The following is a 21,317-nucleotide window of genomic DNA, read 5'->3' as shown; positions in this document are numbered from 1 at the left end:
TGTGCACGACCCGTGACTCCGAGGATCCGGACTCCTTCCCGAACTCCGAACCCCCCGCGCCCCTACCGATCGAATCCGATTGGGCGCCAATAATGGAGTTCACCGCCGCAGACATCTTTCAGAACTCGCCTTTTGGCGATGTCCTGAACTCTCTCAAGTCTCTCTCCTTATCAGGAGAGCCCTGGCCGAACTACGGTCAGCGAGGATGGGATACGGACGATGAAGAAATTCAAAGCCCACCCACCACCCACTTGGTAGCCACTGTCGACAATTTAAACGACGTGCTCAACTTCGACTCCGGAGACATCGGCAGCATGGATGACGATGCAGGAGATACCGACGAACCAACGCCCATAGGGCATTGGACAGCCACCTCATCTCACGATGTGTACATGGTGGATACCCCTAAAGGAAGCGACAACGATGAAAAAGGGGATGGGACGGGAGATCGACCCCCCGACAAGCAATCAAAGCGTCGGCGTAAACGCCGACCCAAGCCCCGCCTCGACAAAAACCCAGCCATAGAGCAGGACGAGCCAGTAGACGACGAGCAGGCCTTAGAGCAACCGTCCGAACAGGTCAACACGGATAGAGAAACCGAACATCCCTCCTCCGGCGAAAACGGCATTCCGGACGACCTCACGCCGGATAAACCTACGGAGCAGAAGAATCTCCATGAGAGGCTCGTTGCAACTGCACGCGGCCTAAAAAAGCATAAGCGGAAGCTAAAAACAGCGGAAGATGCACTCTGGATTAGATGAAGCAAAGTAATCAATACCGCAGATAAATACGGCGACAGTCGCCTAAATTCGACGAAGAGGCCCTAGAGCCCTCGCATTCAAAAAATGAGAAAGCCACACGGTCGGATAGACGACCCCATAAAGCGGCAAGCGGCACCGCACCTAAATCGGCATGCGACCCACTTAAGGATTCGCATCATGGCCCAGTCAGGTCCATTTATGGGCCAAGAAAGCAAGCTCTCGTAAGCAACGCTATGAAGCCATCATCAGAATCCGGCACACCCAAATACAGGGGCGCCGCACACCCCCTATGTTTCACCGATGAGGTCCTAGACTATGAATTTCCAGAGGGATTCAAACCCGTAAACATAGAGGCATATGATGGAACAACAGACCCTGGAGTTTGGATCGAGGATTATATCCTCCACATACACATGGCTAGAGGAGATGATCTCCACGCCATAAAATATTTGTAGGGTAACGTTGCAGAAAACAAAAAATTTCCTACAGTTTCACCAAGATCCATCTATGAGTTCATCTAGCAACGAGTGATTGGATTGCATCTACATACCTTTGTAGATCACGCGCGGAAGCGTTCAAAGAACGGGGATGAGGAAGTCGTACTCGACGTGATCCAAATCACCGAAGATCCTAGCGCCAAACGGACGGCACCTCCGCGTTCAACACACGTACGGTCAGCGTGACGTCTCCTCCTTCTTGATCCAGCAAGGGGAAGGAGAGGTTGAGGAATATGGCTCCAACAGCAGCACGACGACGTGGTGGTGATGGAGCTGCAGTACTCCGGCAGGGCTTCGCCAAACTCTATGGAGGAGGAGGATGTGTTGGAGAGGGAGAGGGAGGCACCAAAGGCGTGGTGTGAGAGGCCCTCCTTCCCCCACTATATATAGGGAGCCCAGGGGGGGCGCCAGCCCTAGGAGATGCAATCTCCTAGGGGGGCGGCGGCCAAGGGAGGAGTCCATCCCCCCCAAGGCACCTAGGAGGTGCCTTCCCCCCTTTAGGACTCTTCCCTCCCTTATCTCTTGGCGCATGGGCCTCTTGGGGCTGGTGCCCTTGGCCCATATATGCCAAGGCGCACACCCCTAAAGCCCATGTGGCCCCCGGGGCAGGTGGCCCCACCCGGTGGACCCCCGGGACCCTTCCGGTGATCCCGGTACAATACCGGTGACCCCGAAACTTGTCCCGATGGCCGAAATAGCACTTCCTATATATAATTATTTACCTCCGAACCATTCCGGAACTCCTCGTGACGTCCGGGATCTCATCCGGGACTCCGAACAACATTCGGGTTACTGCATATACATATCCCTACAACCCTAGCGTCACCGAACCTTAAGTGTGTAGACCCTACGGGTTCGGGAGACATGTAGACATGACCGTGATCGCTCTCCGGTCAATAACCAACAGCGGGATCTGGATACCCATGTTGTCTCCCACATGCTCCTCGATGATCTCATCGGATGAACCACGATGTCGAGGATTCAATCAATCCCGTATACAATTCCCTTCGTCAATCGGTATGTTACTTGCCCGAGATTCGATCGGCAGTATACCAATACCTCGTTCAATCTCGTTACCGGCAAGTCACTTTACTCGTACCGTAATGCATGATCCCGTGACCAGACACTTGGTCACTTTGAGCTCATTATGATGATGCATTACCGAGTGGGCCCAGTGATACCTCTCCGTCATATGGAGTGACAAATCCCAGTCTTGATCCGTGTCAACCCAACAGACACTTTCGGAGATACCCGTAGTATACCTTTATAGTCACCCAGTTACGTTGTGACGTTTGGTACACCCAAAGCACTCCTACGGTATCCGGGAGTTACACGATCTCATGGTCTAAGGAAAAGATACTTGACATTGGAAAACTCTAGCAAACGAACTATACGATCTTGTGCTATGTTTAGGATTGGGTCCTATCCATCACATAATTCTCCTAATGATGTGATCTCCTTATCAATGACATCCTATGTCCATTGTCAGGAAACCATGACTACATGTTGATCAACGAGCTAGTCAACTAGAGGCTTACTAGGGACATGTTGGTGTCTATTATTCACACATGTATTACGATTTCCGGATAACACAATTATAACATGAATAAAGACAATTATCATGAACAAGGAAATATAATAATGATTTTATTATTGCCTCTAGGGCATATTTCCAACAGTCTCCCACTTGCACTAGAGTCAATAATCTAGTTACATTGTGATGAATCGAACACCCATGGAATTCTGGTGTTGATCATGTTTTGCTCTAGGGAGAGGTTTAGTCAACGGATCTGCTACATTCAGGTCTGTATGTACTTTACAAATATCTATGTCTCCATATTGAACATTTTCATAAATGGAGTTGAAGCGACGCTTGATGTGCCTTGTCTTCTTGTGAAACCTGGGCTCCTTGGCAAGAGCAATAGCTCCAGTGTTGTCACAGAAGAGCTTGATCGGCACCGACGCATTGGGTATGACTCCTAGGTCGGTGATGAACTCCTTCATCCAAATTGCTTCATGCGCTGCCTCCGAGGCTGCCATGTACTCCGCTTCACATGTAGATCCCGCCATGACGCTCTACATGCAACTGTACCAGCTTACTGCCCCACCATTCAAAATATACACGTATCCGGTTTGTGACTTTGAGTCATCCAGATCTGTGTCGAAGCTAGCGTCGACGTAACCCTTTACGACGAGCTCTTCGTCACCTCCATAGACAAGAAACATTTCCTTAGTCCTTTTCAGGTACTTCAGGATATTCTTGACCGCTGTCCAGTGTTCCTTGCCGGGATTACTTTGGTACCTACCTACCAAACTTACGGCAAGGTTTACATCAGGTCTGGTACACAGCATGGCATACATAATAGAACCTATGGTTGAGGCATAGGGGATGACACTCATCTCTTCTATATCTTCTGCCGTGGTTGGACATTGAGCTGAGCTCAATTTCACACCTTGCAACACAGGCAAGAACCCCTTCTTAGACTGATCCATATTGAACTTCTTCAATATCTTATCAAGGTATGTGCTTTATGAAAGACCTATGAGGCGTCTTGATCTGTCTCTATAGATCTTGATGCCTAATATATAAGCAGCTTCTCCAAGGTCCTTCATTGAAAAACTCTTATTCAAGTTGGCCTTAATGCTGTCCAAGAGTTCTATATCATTTCCCATCAAAAGTATGTCATTTACATATAATATGAGAAATGCTACAGAGCTCCCACTCACTTTCTTATAAACACAGGCTTCTCCATAAGTCTGCGTAAACCCAGACGCTTTGATCATCTCATCAAAGCGAATGTTCCAACTCCGAGATGCTTGCACCAGCCCATAAATCGAGCGTTGGAGCTTGCACACCTTGTCAGCATTCTTAGGATCGACAAAACCTTCCGGCTGCATCATATACAATTCTTCCTTAAGGAAACCATTAAGGAATGCCGTTTTGACGTCCATTTGCCATATCTCATAATCATAGAATACGGCAATTGCTAACATGATTCGGACGGACTTCAACTTTGCTACCGGTGAGAAAGTCTCATCGTAGTCAACCCCTTGAACTTGTCAATAACCCTTAGCGACAAGCCGGGCTTTATAGATGGTCACATTACCATCCGCGTCTGTCTTCTTCTTAAAGATCCATTTATTTTCTATGGCTCGCCGCTCAACAGGCAAGTCAGTCAAAGTCCATACTTCGTTTTCATACATGGATCCTATCTCGGATTTCATGGCTTCTAGCCATTTGTCGGAATCCGGGCCCGCCATCGCTTCTTCATAGTTCGAAGGTTCACCGTTGTCTAACAACATGATTTCCAAGACAGGGTTGCCGTACCACTCTGGTGCGGAACGTGTCCTTGTGGACCTTCGAATTTCAGTAGGAGCTTGATCAGAAGTATCTTGATCATCATCATTAACTTCCTCTCTAGTCGGTGTAGGCACCTCAGGAACATTTTCTTGAGTTGCGCCATTTTCCGTTCAAGAGGTAATACTTCATTAAGTTCTACTTTCCTCCCACTTACTTCTTTCGAGAGAAACTCTTTCTCTAGAAAGGACCCATTCTTGGCAACAAAGATCTTGCCTTCGGATCTGAGGTAGAAGGTATACCCAATAGTTTCTTTAGGGTATCCTATGAAGACGCATTTTTTCCGATTTGGGTTCGAGCTTTTCAGGTTGAAGTTTCTTGACATAAGCATCGCATCCCCAAACTTTTAGAAACGACAGCTTAGGTTTCTTCCCAAACCATAATTCATACGGTGTCGTCTCAACGGATTTCGACGGAGCCCTATTTAAAGTGAATGCGGCAGTCACTAAAGCATAGCCCCAAAAAGATAGCGGTAAATCGGTAAGAGACATCATAGATCGCACCATATCTAATAGAGTGCAATTACGACGTTCGGACACACCATTACACTGAGGTGTTCCAGGCGGCGTGAGTTGTGAAACTATTCCACATTTTCTTAAGTGTGTGCCAAATTCATGACTCAAGTATTCTCCTCCACGATCTGATCATAGGAACTTGATCTTCCTGTCACATTGATTTTCAACCTCACTCTGAAATTCCTTGAACTTTTCAAATGTCTCAGACTTGTGTTTCATTAAATAGACATACCCATATCTACTCAAGTCATCAATGAGGGTGAGAACATAACGATAGCCACCGCGAGACTCAACACTCATTGGACCGCACACATCAGTATGTATGATTTCCAATAAGTTGGTTGCTCGCTCCATTGTTCCTGAGAACGGAGTCTTGGTCATTTTACCCATGAGGCATGGTTTGCACATGTCAAATGATTCGTAATCAAGAGACTCTAAAAGTCCACCTGCATGGAGCTTCTTCATGCGTTTGACACCTATGTGACCAAGGCGACAGTGCCACAAGTATGTGGGACTATCATTATCAATCTTACATCTTTTGGTATTTACACTATGAACATGTGTAGCATTACGCTCGAGATTCATTAAGAATAAACCATTCACCATCGGAGCATGACCATAAAACATATCTCTCATATAAATAGAACAACCATTATTCTCGGATTTAAATGAGTAGCCATCTCGAATTAAATGAGATCCTGATATAATGTTCATGCTCAAAGCTGGCACTAAATAACAATTATTGAGGTTTAAAACTAATCCTGTAGGTAAATGTAGAGGTAGCGTGCCGACGACGATCATATTGACCTTGGAACCATTCCCGACGCGCATCGTCACCTCGTCCTTCGCCAGTCTCCGCTTATTCCGCAGCTCCTGTTTTGAGTTACAAATGTGAGCAACCGCACCGGTATCAAATACCCAGGAGCTACTGCGAGTACTGGTAAGGTACACATCAATTACATGTATATCACATATACCTTTCGTTTTGTCGGCCTTCTTGTCCGCTAAGTATTTGAGGCAGTTCCGTTTCCAGTGATCACTTTCCTTGCAATAAAAGCACTCAGTCTCGGGCTTGGGTCCATTCTTTGGCTTCTTCCTGGCAGCTTGCTTGCCGGGCGCGGCAACTCCCTTGCCGTCCTTCTTGAAGGCTTTCTTACCCTTGCCCTTCTTGAACTTAGTGGTTTTATTCACCATCAACACTTGATGTTCCTTTTTGACTTCTACCTCTGCTGATTTCAGCATTGCAAATACTTCAGGAATGGTCTTTTCCATCCCCTGCATATTGAAGTTCATCACAAGGCTCTTGTAGCTCGGTGGAAGCGATTGAAAGATTCTGTCAATGACCACGTCAACCGGGAGATTAACTCCCAGCTGAGTCAAGCGGTTATGTAACCCAGACATAGTGAGTATGTGCTCACTGACAGAACTGTTTTCCTCCATCTTACAACTGAAGAATTTGTCGGAGACTTCATATCTCTCGACCCGGGCATGAGCTTGAAAAACCATTTTCAGCTCTTCGAACATCTCATATGCTCCGTGTCTCTCAAAACGCTTTTGGAGCCCCGGTTCTAAGCTGTAAAGCATGCCGCACTGAACGAGGGAGTAGTCATCGGTGCGTTCCTGCCAAGCGTTCATAACGTCTTGTTCTGCAGGGAGGACAGGTGCGTCACCTAGCGGTGCTTGTAGGACATAATCTTTCTTGGCAGCTATGAGGATGATCCTCAGGTTCCGGACCTAGTCCGTGTAGTTGCTGCCATCGTCTTTCAGCTTGGTTTTCTCTAGGAACGCGTTGAAGTTGAGGACTACGTTGGCCATTTGATCTACAAGACATATTGTAAAAATTTAGACTAAGTTCATGATAATTAAGTTCATCTAATCAAATTATTCAATGAACTCCCACTTAGATAGACATCCCTCCAGTAATCTAAGTATAACATGATCCGAGTTAACTAGACCGTGTCCGATCATCACCTGAGACGGACCAGCCAACATCGGTGAACATCTTCATGTTGATCGTATCTTCTATACGACTCATGCTCGACCTTTCGGTCTTCTGTGTTCCGAGGCAATGTCTGTACATTCTAGGCTCGTCAAGTCAACCTAAGTGTTTGCATGTGTAAATCTGTCTTACACCCGTTGTATGTGAACGTTGGAATCTAACACCCGATCATCACGTGGTGCTTCGAAACAACGAACTGTCGCAACGGTGCACGGTTAGGGGGAACACTTTCTTGAAATTATTATGAGGGATCATCTTATTTACTACCGTCGTTCTAAGTAAACAAGATGCAGAAACATGATAAACATCACATGCAATCAAATAATAAAAGTGACATGATATGGCCAATATCACATAGCTCCTTTTATCTCCATCTTGGGGCTCCATGATCATCTTGTCACCGGCATGACACCATGATCTCCATCATCGTGTCTCCATGAATTTGCTCGCCAACTATTACTTCTACTACTATGGCTAACACGTTTAGCAATAAAGTAAAGTAATTTACATGGCGTTTCTCAATGACACGCAGGTCATACAAAAATAAAGACAACTCCTATGGCTCCTGCCGGTTGTCATATTCATCGACATGCAAGTCGTGATTCCTATTACAATAGCATGAACATCTCATACATCACATATATATCATTCATCATTCATCACGACTTTGGCCATATCATATCACAAAGCACTTGCTGCAAAAACAAGTTAGACGTCCTCTAATTGTTGTTGCAAGTTTTACGTGGCTGAAATAGGGTTCTAGTAAGAACGTTTTCTTACCTACGTGAAAGCCACAACGTGATTTGTCAACTTCTATTTACCCTTCATAAGGACCCTTTTCATCAAATCCGCTCCAACTAAAGTGGGAGACACAGACACCCGCCAGCCACCTTATGCAACTAGTGCATGTCAGTCGGTGGAACCGGTCTCACGTAAGCGTATGTGTAAGGTTGGTCCGGGCCGCTTCATCCCACAATACCGTTGGAGCAAAATAATACTAGTAGCGGCAAGAAATTTGACAACATCTACGCCCACAACAAATTGTGTTCTACTCGTGCAAAAGGAACTACGCATAGACCTAGCTCATGATGCCACTGTAGGGTAACGTTGCAGAAAACAAAAATTTTCCTACGGTTTCACCAAGATCCATCTATGAGTTCATCTAGCAACGAGTGATTGGATTGCATCTACATACCTTTGTAGATCACGCGCGGAAGCGTTCAAAGAATGGGGATGAGGAAGTCGTACTCGACGTGATCCAAATCACCGAAGATCCTAGCGCCGAACGGACGGCGCCTCCGCGTTCAACACACGTACGGTCAGCGTGACATCTCCTCCTTCTTGATCCAGCAAGGGGGGAGGAGAGGTTGAGGAAGATGGCTCCAATAGCAGCACGACGGCGTGGTGGTGATGGAGCTGGAGTACTCCGGCAGGGCTTCGCCAAGCTCTATGGAGGAGGAGGATGTGTTGGAGAGGGAGAGGGAGGCACCAAAGGCATGGTGTGAGTGGCCCTCCTTCCCCCACTATGTATAGGGAGCCCGGGGGGGCGCCGGACCTAGGAGATGCAATCTCCTAGGGGGAGGGGGCCAAGGGAGGAGTCCATCCCCCCAAGGCACCTAGGAGGTGCCTTCCCCCTTTAGGACTCTTCCCTCCCTTATCTCTTGGCGCATGGGCCTCTTGGGGCTGGTGCCCTTGGCCCATATAGGCCAAGGTGCACACCCCTACAGCCCATGTGGCCCGCGGGGCAGGTGGCCCCACCCGATGGACCCCCGGGACCCTTCCGGTGGTCCCGGTACAATACCGGTGACCCCGAAACTTGTCCCGATGGCCGAAATAGCACTTCCTATATATAATTCTTTACCTCCGGACCATTCTGGAACTCCTCGTGACGTTCGGGATCTCATCCGGGACTCTGAACAACATTCGGGGTACTGCATATACATATCCCTACAACCCTAGCGTCACCGAACCTTAAGTGTGTAGACCCTACGGGTTCGGGAGACATGTAGACATGACCGATATCGCTCTCCGGTCAATAACCAACAGTGGATTCTGGATACCCATGTTGGCTCCCACATGATCCTCGATGATCTCATCGGATGAACCACGATGTCAAGGATTCCATCAATCCCGTATACAATTCCCTTCGTCAATCGGTATGTTACTTGCCCGAGATTCGATCGTCGGTATCCCAATACCTCGTTCAATCTCGTTACCGGCAAGTCACTTTACTCGTACCGTAATGCATGATCCCGTGACCAGACACTTGGTCACTTTGAGCTCATTATGATGATGCATTACCGAGTGGGCCCAGTGATACCTCTCCGTCATATGGAGTGACAAATCCCAGTCTTGATCCGTGTCAACCCAACAGACACTTTCGGAGATACCCGTAGTATACCTTTATAGTCACCCAATTACGTTGTGACGTTTGGTACATTCAAAGCACTCCTGCGGTATCCGGGAGTTACACGATCTCATGGTCTAAGGAAAAGATACTTGACATTGGAAAACTCTAGCAAACGAACTATACGATCTTGTGCTATGTTTAGGATTGGGTCTTGTCCATCACATAATTCTCCTAATGATGTGATCTCGTTATCAATGACATCCTATGTCCATAGTCAAGAAACCATGACTATCTGTTGATCAACGAGCTAGTCAACTAGAGGCTTACTAGGGACATGTTGGTGTCTATTATTCACACATGTATTACGATTTCCGGATAACACAATTATAGCATTAATAAAGACAATTATCATGAACAAGGAAATATAATAATGCTTTTATTATTGCCTCTAGGGCATATTTCCAACAATATTTACCCCTTAAGCTTAAAGGGCCAGCCCGGCATTGGCTTAAAAGCCTTCCCGAAAACACAATTGGAAGCTGGGAAGAGCTCGAGGATGCTTTCCGAGCAAACTTTCAAGGGACCTATGTCTGCCCTCTGGATGCAGACAATCTTAGTCACATAACTCAACAACCCGGAGAATCAGCTCGGCAGTTCTGGAATAGATTCCTCACTAAAAAGAATCAGATAGTCGACTGTCTGGACGCCGAAGCCTTAGCAACTTTCAGGCATAACGTCCGAGATGAATGGCTCACCAGACACCTCGGCCAAGAAAAGCCAAGAACAATGGCCGCACTAACAAGCCTCATGACCCACTTTTGTGAAGGGGAGGACAGCTGGTTGGCAAGGTGTAGCCCCAGCGACCCAAGTACATCCGAAATTAGGGATGGAAACGGAAAACTGCGATGCAACAAGGACCGTCGCTGGACTAAGGACAAAAGTCCGAAGAGCACGGCAGTCAATGCCAGATTCAAAGGCTCACGACAAAATCAGGAAAAATCGCCCCCCAGGATAACATGGAGGATCCATCCAACTTAAATAAAATCCTGGACAGGATATGTCAGATACACAGTACTCCCGGGAAGCCTGCTAACCATACCCACAGAGATTGTTGGGTTTTCAAACAATCCGGCAGACTCAATGCCGAACACAAGGGGCTCGACACACCAAGCGAAGACGAGGACGAACCCCAAAAGCAGAGCACCAGGAAACAAAAGAACTTCCCACAAGAAGTAAAAATAGTGAACTCACTTCACATAACAAAACGTGTGGCGCCCGTAAAGGTACACACCACACGGCCCATCCCCAAAGGGTCCTGCCACTGGTTGTCAAAACCGATCATCTTCGATCAGCTAGATTATTCTAGAAATATCAAGAATGCAGGATGGACTGCCTTGATACTCGATCCAATAATTGGCGGACTCTAGTTTTCAAATGTCCTTATGGATAGCGGCAGTGGACTAAACCTGATATATCAGGATACAATCCATCACATGGGGATAAACCCAGCAAGAATCCGCCACAGCAAAACCTCCTTTCAAGGGGTAACACCTGGTCCGGACACCCATTGTATGGGTTTCCTCTGGCTCGAAGTCATATTCGGCTCTGCCGATAACTTCCGCCGCGAAAAGCTGACCTTCCATATCGTCCCATTCTCAAGTCGCTATCAAGCACTACTGGGACGCGAAGCTTTCGCTCGCTTTAACGCAATACCGCATTATGCATCTCTTACGCTTAAGATGCCCGGCCCACGAGGCATCATCTCTTTGAAGGGGAAGCACTAAAGTGCGCCTCCCCAAGCGGAGGACTGTGCCGCCGCTTTGACAGCCCCACAGCAAAATGGCCTCACCGGCCAGAAAACTTCGAAATAGGTCATTCAAGACCATGAACGCGGATAGACGAGTTCGGTGCAAAATCATCATTGATGCAGGTCTAGTGGCCATATACCCCTGCACTAGGGGCTCCGCGCATATACAATAAGAGACAATAAAGCTCAATCTTATATATTTTACTTTATACTTTGTTTATTTTAAACTTTTTCGGCACGACGCGTTCTCAATCTTATATATATTTTACTTTATACTTTGTTTACTTTATACTTTATACTTTGGGTCAAGTGTGAAAATGCGTCTTCTGCGAGCAACCCCGCACTGTGTGCGTGGGGGCTGAAGCCAACGACTGCCATCTTTCAGATTTTGTATATATATATATCTTAAAACGGTCGCACAGGAGGTGTTCCCAATACTTGAGGGCACAAGTATAAAAAGGCCACTACAGTTTATCAAAATATTACTTTATAATTACATATGCTATCATAACATAGCATCTTTCGAGCACTGCGTCTCTATTACACGAGCGCATTCAAGGACTTCCTGAAAATAGTGCTCGGAGGGTACTCGGCTTTTGTCCGAATCTCAGGACGCAACAACGGTGGTCTCCATCTCTACCCAGTATGTCTGGACACGGGCAAGAGCCATCCTTGTGCCCTCTATGCATGCTGACCTCTTCATTGCATTAATACGCGGCACCGTGTCAAGGAATTGCTGCACCAAGCTGACATAACTCTTCGGCTCCGATCTCCCCGGCCACAGATGACCCATGACGTACTTCATGGCGAGTCCGGACAACCTATTCAATTCGGCCCATTGAACCAAACGATCGTCCACTGCCAGTGGACGCTCTAGATTGTGAAACTGCGACCAGAAAAGCTTTTCCACTTCGCGATCTTTCTGATCTCGAAAGTGTTCGGTCGCATCAGCAGCACTCGATGCCAAATCCAGATAGGTATCCTCCACACTCCACATCCGGTCCAACGGAGCAAACTTCGGATCACAAAATTTCCTTCGCAGCATAAAGGGCTTTCCAGCCGCAATCTGTTCGGCCTGACGCAGCTCCTCCTCCGCAGCTCTCATCGCAGAGCGCACGTCCTTGGCATTGGCAACGGCCTTCTCTAAGTCCGTCTGTTTCGCCTGGTCTTCTTTCTCAAGAAGTCTGCAACGGTCTGCAGCGCTCTTTAACTTTTCGGCCATCTCTTCCTTGCTTCGGCAATGAGCAGCCTCTTCGGCTCTCAGCTCTTCAAGGGCTTTCTTGGCAGCCGCATCACTTTCTCTGGCTTGTTCTTTAGCTCGGGCAAGTTCTACCCTAAGACTCTCCATGGCAGCAGCACCATCTGCGTCAAGCACACACATCGTAAGACACTGGCATAAAACTCTTCTTACTTGATGCCGCCCGAGGAATTACATACCTTGAGCCTCATCAAGCCGCTTGTTGACAAGCGCGATGTCGGCATCTGCCACGTCCAGTTGCCGCTTTAGTTCGGCAAAATCATCAGTTCGGCTCGATTCCGGACACCCTGCCGCCTACATTCAAAGGCGACATCTTAGACCTGGGATTATGATCCTCCGCGTGCCGTCATTTCTTGACGACGCGCAGAGTCTCAGGGGCTACTATCTACACAGGGCGCATCTTATTCATGCGCAACTGACAAAAGTGTACATTATCTAATGTACCTCAAAACCCGTCAGTAAACTTTTGACGGCCTCATGCAATCCGCTCTCTGCGGATGAGATCCTTTCAATCACCATGCCCATCAATGCACGGTGCTCCTCCGAGATAGAAGCTCGCCCCAGCAGAATCTTTAGCTCCTCCGACCGAGCACCAGACGGTGCTGGACTTGTCCCACGACCTCTTTCGAAGGCCGGATGCGGAGAACCTCGGGGGGCCACATAGCTATCTTCCGCCCCTGCCGGATTCGGAGAAACCCTCCGCGACGACACCTCAGGGTCGCCCGCCTCGCTAGGCGGCACAGCAGGGGGAGGCGTCCCGCTCTCCATCATCTCCGGAAGGAGATCCCCCAAAGACGAGCTCTGCTGAGAAGGGCTGAGGTCCGAGCTACAAGGTAAAAATTCGGTTAATCTTCTCAGATCTAAATCAAGGATTTCTCTCATCCCTCAAAAGGAAAATCTTTCTCTACTTATGGCTCGTTGGAGGGCTGATCCCCTTGAGGGCGTAGTCCGGCCGAGGAACTCCCCGGCGTCGGACCCTCTGACGAGGATTTTTTTCCCCCGCTTCGAGGCCATGGTTTCCGGGTCGTCAGAGGCGGCTCTCTTCTTCCCCTTAGGAGAGGAATTGTTGGTTCCTCCCTTCGGAGCAGCCTCCTTCGAGGAGGCCATAGTTTCCTTGTCCTCCCCCTTGCTTCCCTCCAAAGGCATTATCTCCAGCATCCTGACCAGCACGGGATCCGGCCTAGTTTCGGGAAGGGGAGCCGGACACCTGATCAGCTTTGCCTACCCTATCCACTCCTGTTTAAAAGGACGGCTCTTTTAGGGGCAAGTTTATGACAATTATACAGATAGAAGGTCCGGGCACAAGGTTGCTTACTTGAGTATCCGGGCGATTGCAGCTTAGGCCTGCGTCCTCGGTTAAATCCGGACACATCTCTCGTGATCCGAAGAACAGTTTATACATCTCCGCGGGCGTTGCACCCATGAAATTCTGGAGAGCTCGCGGTCCCTCTGGATTAAACTCCCATAGGCGAAGGGAGCGACGTTTGCCGGGCAATATTCGGCGAATCAGCATGACCTGCGTCACCTTGACCAGGCTGAGGTCTCCTTCCAAGAGATACTTAATGCGGCCCTGTAACAAGGGCACGTCTTTGGGCAAACCCCAATCTAACCCTCTGTTGACCCATGACGCTAGCCGTGGTGGGGGACCCGAGCGAAAGGCAGGAGGCGCCACCCACTTGGTGCTCCGGGGAGCGGTGATATAAAACCACTCTCGTTGCCACAAGCCTAGCTCCTCTTGAAAAGAGCCCTCGGGCCATGGAGCATCAGCATTTTTGCTTATAACAACGCCTCCGCACTCTGCATGCCGTCCCTTGATCATCTTCGGCTCCACTTTGAAGGTCTTGAACCATAATCCGAAGTGAGGGGTAACACGGAGGAACGCTTCGCATACAACGATAAACAAGGAGATATGGAGGATGGACTCCAGAGCTAAGTCGTGAAATTCTAGCCTGTAATAAAACAGCAGTCCCCTCACAAAGGGATCCATCGGGAAGCCTAAGCCCCGAAGGAAGTGAGACATGAACACTATGCCCTCACCGGGCTGGGGACTGTGGATAGCCTGCCTTTGAGCAGGCAACCTGTGCGAAATTTCGGCGGTCAAGAACTTAGCCTCTCTCAACTTTAGCACGTCCTCCTCCGTGACGGAGGAGGGCATCCATCGGCCTTGAAGGTCAGAACCGGACATTGTCGAAGGTCTGAGGCACCCGGAATCTGGAGCCTAGGGTGTTGGAACTCGAGGCGACGGGCGAACTCGTTTTGGGATTGGAATAAAAAGGCCCTGCTCTCTTTATAAGAGGTTGAATACCAGGAGCCCTCCCCGTAACCATTTGGGACTCGCCATTAATCGATAAAACATGCTAACGGGCACGATTGGGTTACCCACGTCCGTATTGATGAGAATCCCGTGAAAGGGGGCACACGATCTCTGCTTTGACAAGACGTGCCAAGGAAACTGCCTCGCAAAACACACTGAGGTTGAAGAGTGAAAACGATTCGAGTAAAGGACTTGGCTGTAGTGTGATGACGCACTGCGGAATACGTCAGCAGATTTGATTTGTGTTAATATTATCCTCTCTATGGCAATATGTGGAAGCTTATTTTGTAGAGCCGGACACTACTCTTGGTGTTTACAATCTTCTATGAAGGACTTGGAGGAGGAACCCGCCTTGCAATGCCGAAGACAATTTGCGCGCCGGACTCGTCGTCATTGAAGCCTGGTTCATGGGCTACTGAGGGAGTCCTAGATTAGGGGTGGCTCGGGTAGCCGGACTATACGTTCAGCCGGACTCCTGGAATATGAAGATACAAGATTGAAGACTTCGTCCCGTGTCCGGATGGGACTTTCCTTGGCGTGGAAGGCAAGCTTGGCGATGCGGATATTCAAGATCTCCTACCATTGTAACCGACTCTATGTAACCCTAACCCTATCCGGTGTCTATATAAACCGGAGGGTTGTAGTTCATAGGCAATCAACGCCATATACAACAATCATACCATAGGCTAGCTTCTAGGGTTTAGCCTCCTTGATCTCGTGGTAGATCTACTCTTGTACTACCCATATCATCAATATTAATCAAGCAGGACATAGGGTTTTACCTCCATCAAGAGGGCCCGAACCTGGGTAAAACATCATGTCCCCTGCCTCATGTTACCATCCGGCCTAGACGCACAGTTCGGGACCCCCTACCCGAGATCCGCCGGTTTTGACACCGACACCTGGTTACTTCCGGCTAATGATGAAGCCATGGATTTCTTCAATACTTTGACACTAGGATGTTGGGGAACGTTGTAGAAAACAAAAAATTTCCTACGGTTTCACCAAGATCCATCTATGAGTTCATCTAGCAACGAGTGATCGGATTGCATCTACATACCTTTGTAGATCACGCGCGGAAGCGTTCAAAGAACGGGGATGAGGAAGTCATACTCGACGTGATCCAAATCACCGGAGATCCTAGCGCCGAACGGACGGCACCTTCGTGTTCAACACATGTACGGTCAGCGTGACGTCTCCTCCTTCTTGATCCAGCAAGGGGGGAGGAGAGGTTGATGAAGATCCAGCAGCACGACGGCGTGGTGGTGGACGCAGCAGTCACCGCAGCAGGGCTTCGCCGTTCTTCTGCGAGAGGGAGAGGTGTAGCAGGGGAGAGGGAGGCGCCAAGACTCAAGGGGTGCGGCTGCCCCTCCCCCCCTTTATATAGGCTCCCCTAGGGGGGGCGCCGGCCCTAGGAGATAGGATCTCCTAGGGGGGCAGCAGCCAAGGGTGGAGTGGCCCCCAAGGCAAGTGGGGCGCCCCCCCCCCCCACCCTAGGGTTTCCAACCCTAGGCGCAGGGGGTGGGCCAAGGGGGTGCACCAGCCCACTATGGGCTAGTTCCCCTCCCCACTTCAGCCCATGGGGCCCTCTGGGATGGGTGGCCCCACCCGGTGGACCCCTGGGACCCTTCCGGTGGTCCCGATACAATACCGCTGACCCCCGAAACTCTCCCGATGGCCGAAACTGCACTTCCTATATATAACCATTTCGGAACTCATCGTGACGTCCGAGATCTCATCCGGGACTCCGAACAACTTTTGGGTTACTGCATATTCATATCTCTACAACCCTAGCGTCACCGAACCTTAAGTGTATAGACCCTACGGGTTCGGGAGACATGTAGACATGACCGAAATGGCTCTCCGGTCAATAACCAACAGCGGGATCTGGATACCCATGTTGGCTCCCACATGCTCCTCGATGATCTCATCGGATGAACCATGATGTCAAGGATTCAAGCAACCCTGTATACAGTTCCCTTTGTCAATCGGTACGTTACTTGCCCAAGATTCGATTGTCGGTATCCCAATACCTCGTTCAATCTCGTTACCGGCAAGTCACTTTACTCGTACCATAATGCATGATCCTGTGACCAGACACTTGGTCACTTTGAACTCATTATGATGATGCATTACCGAATGGGCCCAGAGATACCTCTCCGTCATACGGAGTGACAAATCCCAGTCTTGATCCGTGTCAACCCAATAGACACTTTCGGAGATACCCGTAGTATACCTTTATAGTCACCCAGTTACGTTGTGACGTTTGGAACACCCAAAGCACTCCTACGGTATCCAGGAGTTACACGATCTCATGGTCTAAGGAAAAGATACTTGACATTGGAAAAACTATAGCAAACGAACTATACGATCTTGTGCTATGTTTAGGATCGGGTCTTGTCCATCACATCATTCTCCTAATGATGTGATCTCGTTATCAATGACATCCAATGTCCATAGTCGGGAAACCATGACTATCTGTTGATCAACAAGCTAGTTAACTAGAGGCTTACTAGGGACATGTTGGTGTCTAAGTATTCACACATGTATTACGATTTCCGGATAACACAATTATAGCATGAATAAAAGACAATTATCATGAACAAGGAAATATAATAATAATCCTTTTATTATTGCCTCTAGGGCATATTGAGTTGAAGCGACGCTTGATGTGCCTGGTCTTCTTGTGAAACCTGGGCTCCTTGGCAAGTGCAATAGCTCCAGTGTTGTCACAGAAGAGTTTGATCGGCCCCGACGCATTGGGTATGACTCCTAGGTCGGTGATGAACTCCTTCACCCAAATTGCTTCATGCGCTGCCTCCGAGGCTGCCATGTACTCCGCTTCACATGTAGATCCCGCCACGACGCTCTACATGCAACTGCACCAGCTTACTGCCCCACCATTCAAAATATACACGTATCCGGTTTGTGACTTAGAGTCATCCAGATCTGTGTCGAAGCTAGCGTCGACGTAACCCTTTACTACGAGCTCTTCGTCACCTCCATAAACGAGAAACATTTCCTTAGTCCTTTTCAGCTACTTCAGGATATTCTTGACCGCTGTCCAGTGTTCCTTGCCGGGATTACTTTGGTACCTACCTACCAAACTTACGGCAAGGTTTACATCAGGTCTGGTACACAGCATGGCATACATAATAGAACCTATGGCTGAGGCATAGGGGATGACACTCATCTCTTCTATATCTTCTGCCGTGGTCAGACATTGAGCTGAGCTCAATTTCACACCTTGCAACACAGGCAAGAACCCCTTCTTAGACTGATCCATATTGAACTTATTCAATATCTTATCAAGGTATGTGCTTTATGAAAGACCTATGAGGCGTCTTGATCTATCTCTATAGAGCTTGATGCCTAATATATAAGCAGCTTCTCCAAGGTCCTTCATTGAAAAACTCTTATTCAAGTAGGCCTTAATGCTTTCCAAAAGCTCTATATCATTTCCTATCAAAAGTATGTTATCTACATATAATATGTGAAATGCTATAGAGCTCCCACTCACTTTCTTGTAAACGCAGGCTTCTCCATAAGTCTGCATAAACCCAAACGCTTTGATCATCTCATCAAAGCGAATGTTCCAACTCCGAGATGCTTGCACCAGCCCATATATCGAGCGTTGGAGCTTGCACACCTTGTCAGCATTCTTAGGATCGACAAAACCTTCCAGCTGCATCATATACAATTCTACCTTAAGGAAACCATTAAGGAATGCCGTTTTGACGTCCATTTGCCATATCTCATAATCATAGAATGCGGCAGTTGCTAACATGATTTCGACGGACTTCAGCTTCGCTACCGGTGAGAAAGTCTCATCGTAGTCAACCCCTTGAACCTGTCGATAACCCTTAGCGACAAGCCGAGCTTTATAGATGGTCACATTACCATCTGCGTCTGTCTTCTTCTTAAAGATCCATTTATTTTTTATGGCTCGCCGCTCAACGGGCAAGTCAGTCAAAGTCCATACTTCGTTTTCATACATGGATCCTATGTCGGATTTCATGGCTTCCAGCCATTTGTCAGAATCCGGGTCCGCCATCGCTTCTTCATAGTTCGAAGGTTCACCATTGTCTAAGAACATGATTTCCAAGACAGGATTGCCGTACCACTCTGGTGCGGAACGTGTCCTTGTGGACCTACGAAGTTCAGTAGAAACTTGATCTGAAGTTTCATGATCATCATCATTAACTTCCTCTCTAGTCGGTGCAGGCACCTCAGGAACATTTTCTTGAGTTGCAACACTTTCCGGTTCAAGAGGTAATACTTCATCAAGTTCTACTTTCCTCCCACTTACTTCTTTCGAGAGAAACTCTTTCTCTAGAAAGGATCCATTCTTGGCAACAAAGATCTTGCCTTCGGATCTGAGGTAGAAGGTATACCCAATAGTTTCTTTTGGGTATCCTATGAAGACGCATTTTTCCGACTTGGGTTCGAGCTTTTCAGGTTGAAGTTTCTTGACATAAGCATCGCATCCCCAAACTTTTAGAAACGACAGCTTAGGTTTCTTCCCAAACCATAATTCATACGGTGTCGTCTCAACGGATTTCGACGGAGCCCTATTTAAAGTGAATGCGGCAGTCTCTAAAGCATAGCCCCAAAAAGATAGCGGTAAATCGGTAAGAGACATCATAGATCGCACCATATCTAATAGAGTGCGATTACGACGTTCGGACACACCATTACGCTAAGGTGTTCCAGGTGGCGTGAGTTGTGAAACTATTCCACATTTTCTTAAGTGTGTGCCAAATTTTTGACTCAAGTATTCTCCTCCATGATCTGATCGCAGGAACTTGATTTTCCTGTCACGTTGATTCTCAACCTCACTCTGAAATTCCTTGAACTTTTCAAATGTCTCAGACTTGTGTTTCATTAAATAGACATACCCATATCTTCTCAAGTCATCAGTGAGGGTGAGAACATAACGATAGCCACCGCGAGCCTCAACACTCATTGGACCGCACACATCAGTATGTATGATTTCCAATAAGTTGGTTGCTCGCTCCATTGTTCCTGAGAACGGAGTCTTGGTCATTTTACCCATGAGGCATGGTTCGCACGTGTCAAATGATTCATAATCAAGAGACTCTAAAAGTCCATCTGCATGGAGCTTCTTCATGCGGTTGACACCTATGTGACCAAGGCGGCAGTGCCACAAGTATGTGGGACTATCATTATCAACCTTACATCTTTTGGTACTCACACTATGAATATGTGTAGCATTATGCTCGAGATTCATTAAGAATAAACCATTCACCATCGGAGCATAACCATAAAACATATCTCTCATATAAATAGAACAACCATTATTCTCGGATTTAAATGAGTAGCCATCTCGTATTAAACGAGATCCTGATACAATGTTCATGCTCAAACTTGGCACTAAATAACAATTATTGAGGTTCAGAACTAATCCCGTAGGTAAATGTAGAGGTAGCGTGCCGACGGCGATCACATCGACCTTGGAGCCATTCCCGACGCGCATCGTCACCTCGTCCTTCGCCAGTCTCCGCTTATTCTGAGCTCCTTCTTTGAGTTACAAATGTGAGCAACTGCACCGGTATCAAATACCCAGGAGCTACTACGAGTACTGGTAAGGTACACATCAATTACATGTATATCACATATACCTTCCGTTTTGTCGGCCTTCTTGTCTGCTAAGTATTTGGGGCAGTTCCGCTTCCAGTGACCACTTTCCTTGCAATAAAAGCACTCAGTCTCGGGCTTGGGTCCATTCTTTGGCTTCTTCCCGGCAGCTTGCTTGCTGGGCGCGGCAACTCCCTTGGCGTCCTTCTTGAAGTTCTTCTTACCCTTGCCTTTCTTGAACTTAGTGGTTTTATTCACCATCAACACTTGATGTTCCTTTTTGATTTCTACCTCTGCTGATTCAGCATTGCAAATACTTCAGGAATGGTCTTTTCCATCCCCTGCATATTGAAGTTCATCACAAAGCTCTTGTAGCTCGGTGGAAGCGACTGAAGGATTCTGTCAATGACCGCATCATCCGGGAGATTAACTCCCAGCTGAGTCAAGCGGTTATGTAACCCAGACATAGTGAGTATGTGCTCACTGACTGAACTGTTTTCCTCCATCTTACAGCTGAAGAACTTGTCGGAGACTTCATATCTCTCGACCCGGGCATGAGCTTGAAAAACCATTTTCAGCTCTTCGAACATCTCATATGCTCCGTGTCTCTCAAAACGCTTTTGGAGCCCCGGCTCTAAACTGTAAAGCATGCCGCACTGAACAAGGGAGTAATCATCGGTACATGTCTTCCAAGCGTTCATAACATCTTGTTCTGCAGGGAGAATAGGTGCTTCACCTAACGGTGCTTGTAGGACATAATCTTTCTTGGCAGCTATGAGGATGATCCTCGGGTTCCGGACCCAGTCCGTATAGTTGCTACCATCGTCTTTCATCTTAGTTTTCTCTAGGAACGCGTTGAA

Source organism: Triticum aestivum, chromosome 7A (genome assembly GCF_018294505.1).
Source record: "Triticum aestivum cultivar Chinese Spring chromosome 7A, IWGSC CS RefSeq v2.1, whole genome shotgun sequence".
Taxonomy (NCBI): Eukaryota; Viridiplantae; Streptophyta; class Magnoliopsida; order Poales; family Poaceae; genus Triticum; species Triticum aestivum.
This window is presented reverse-complemented; position numbering follows the sequence as displayed.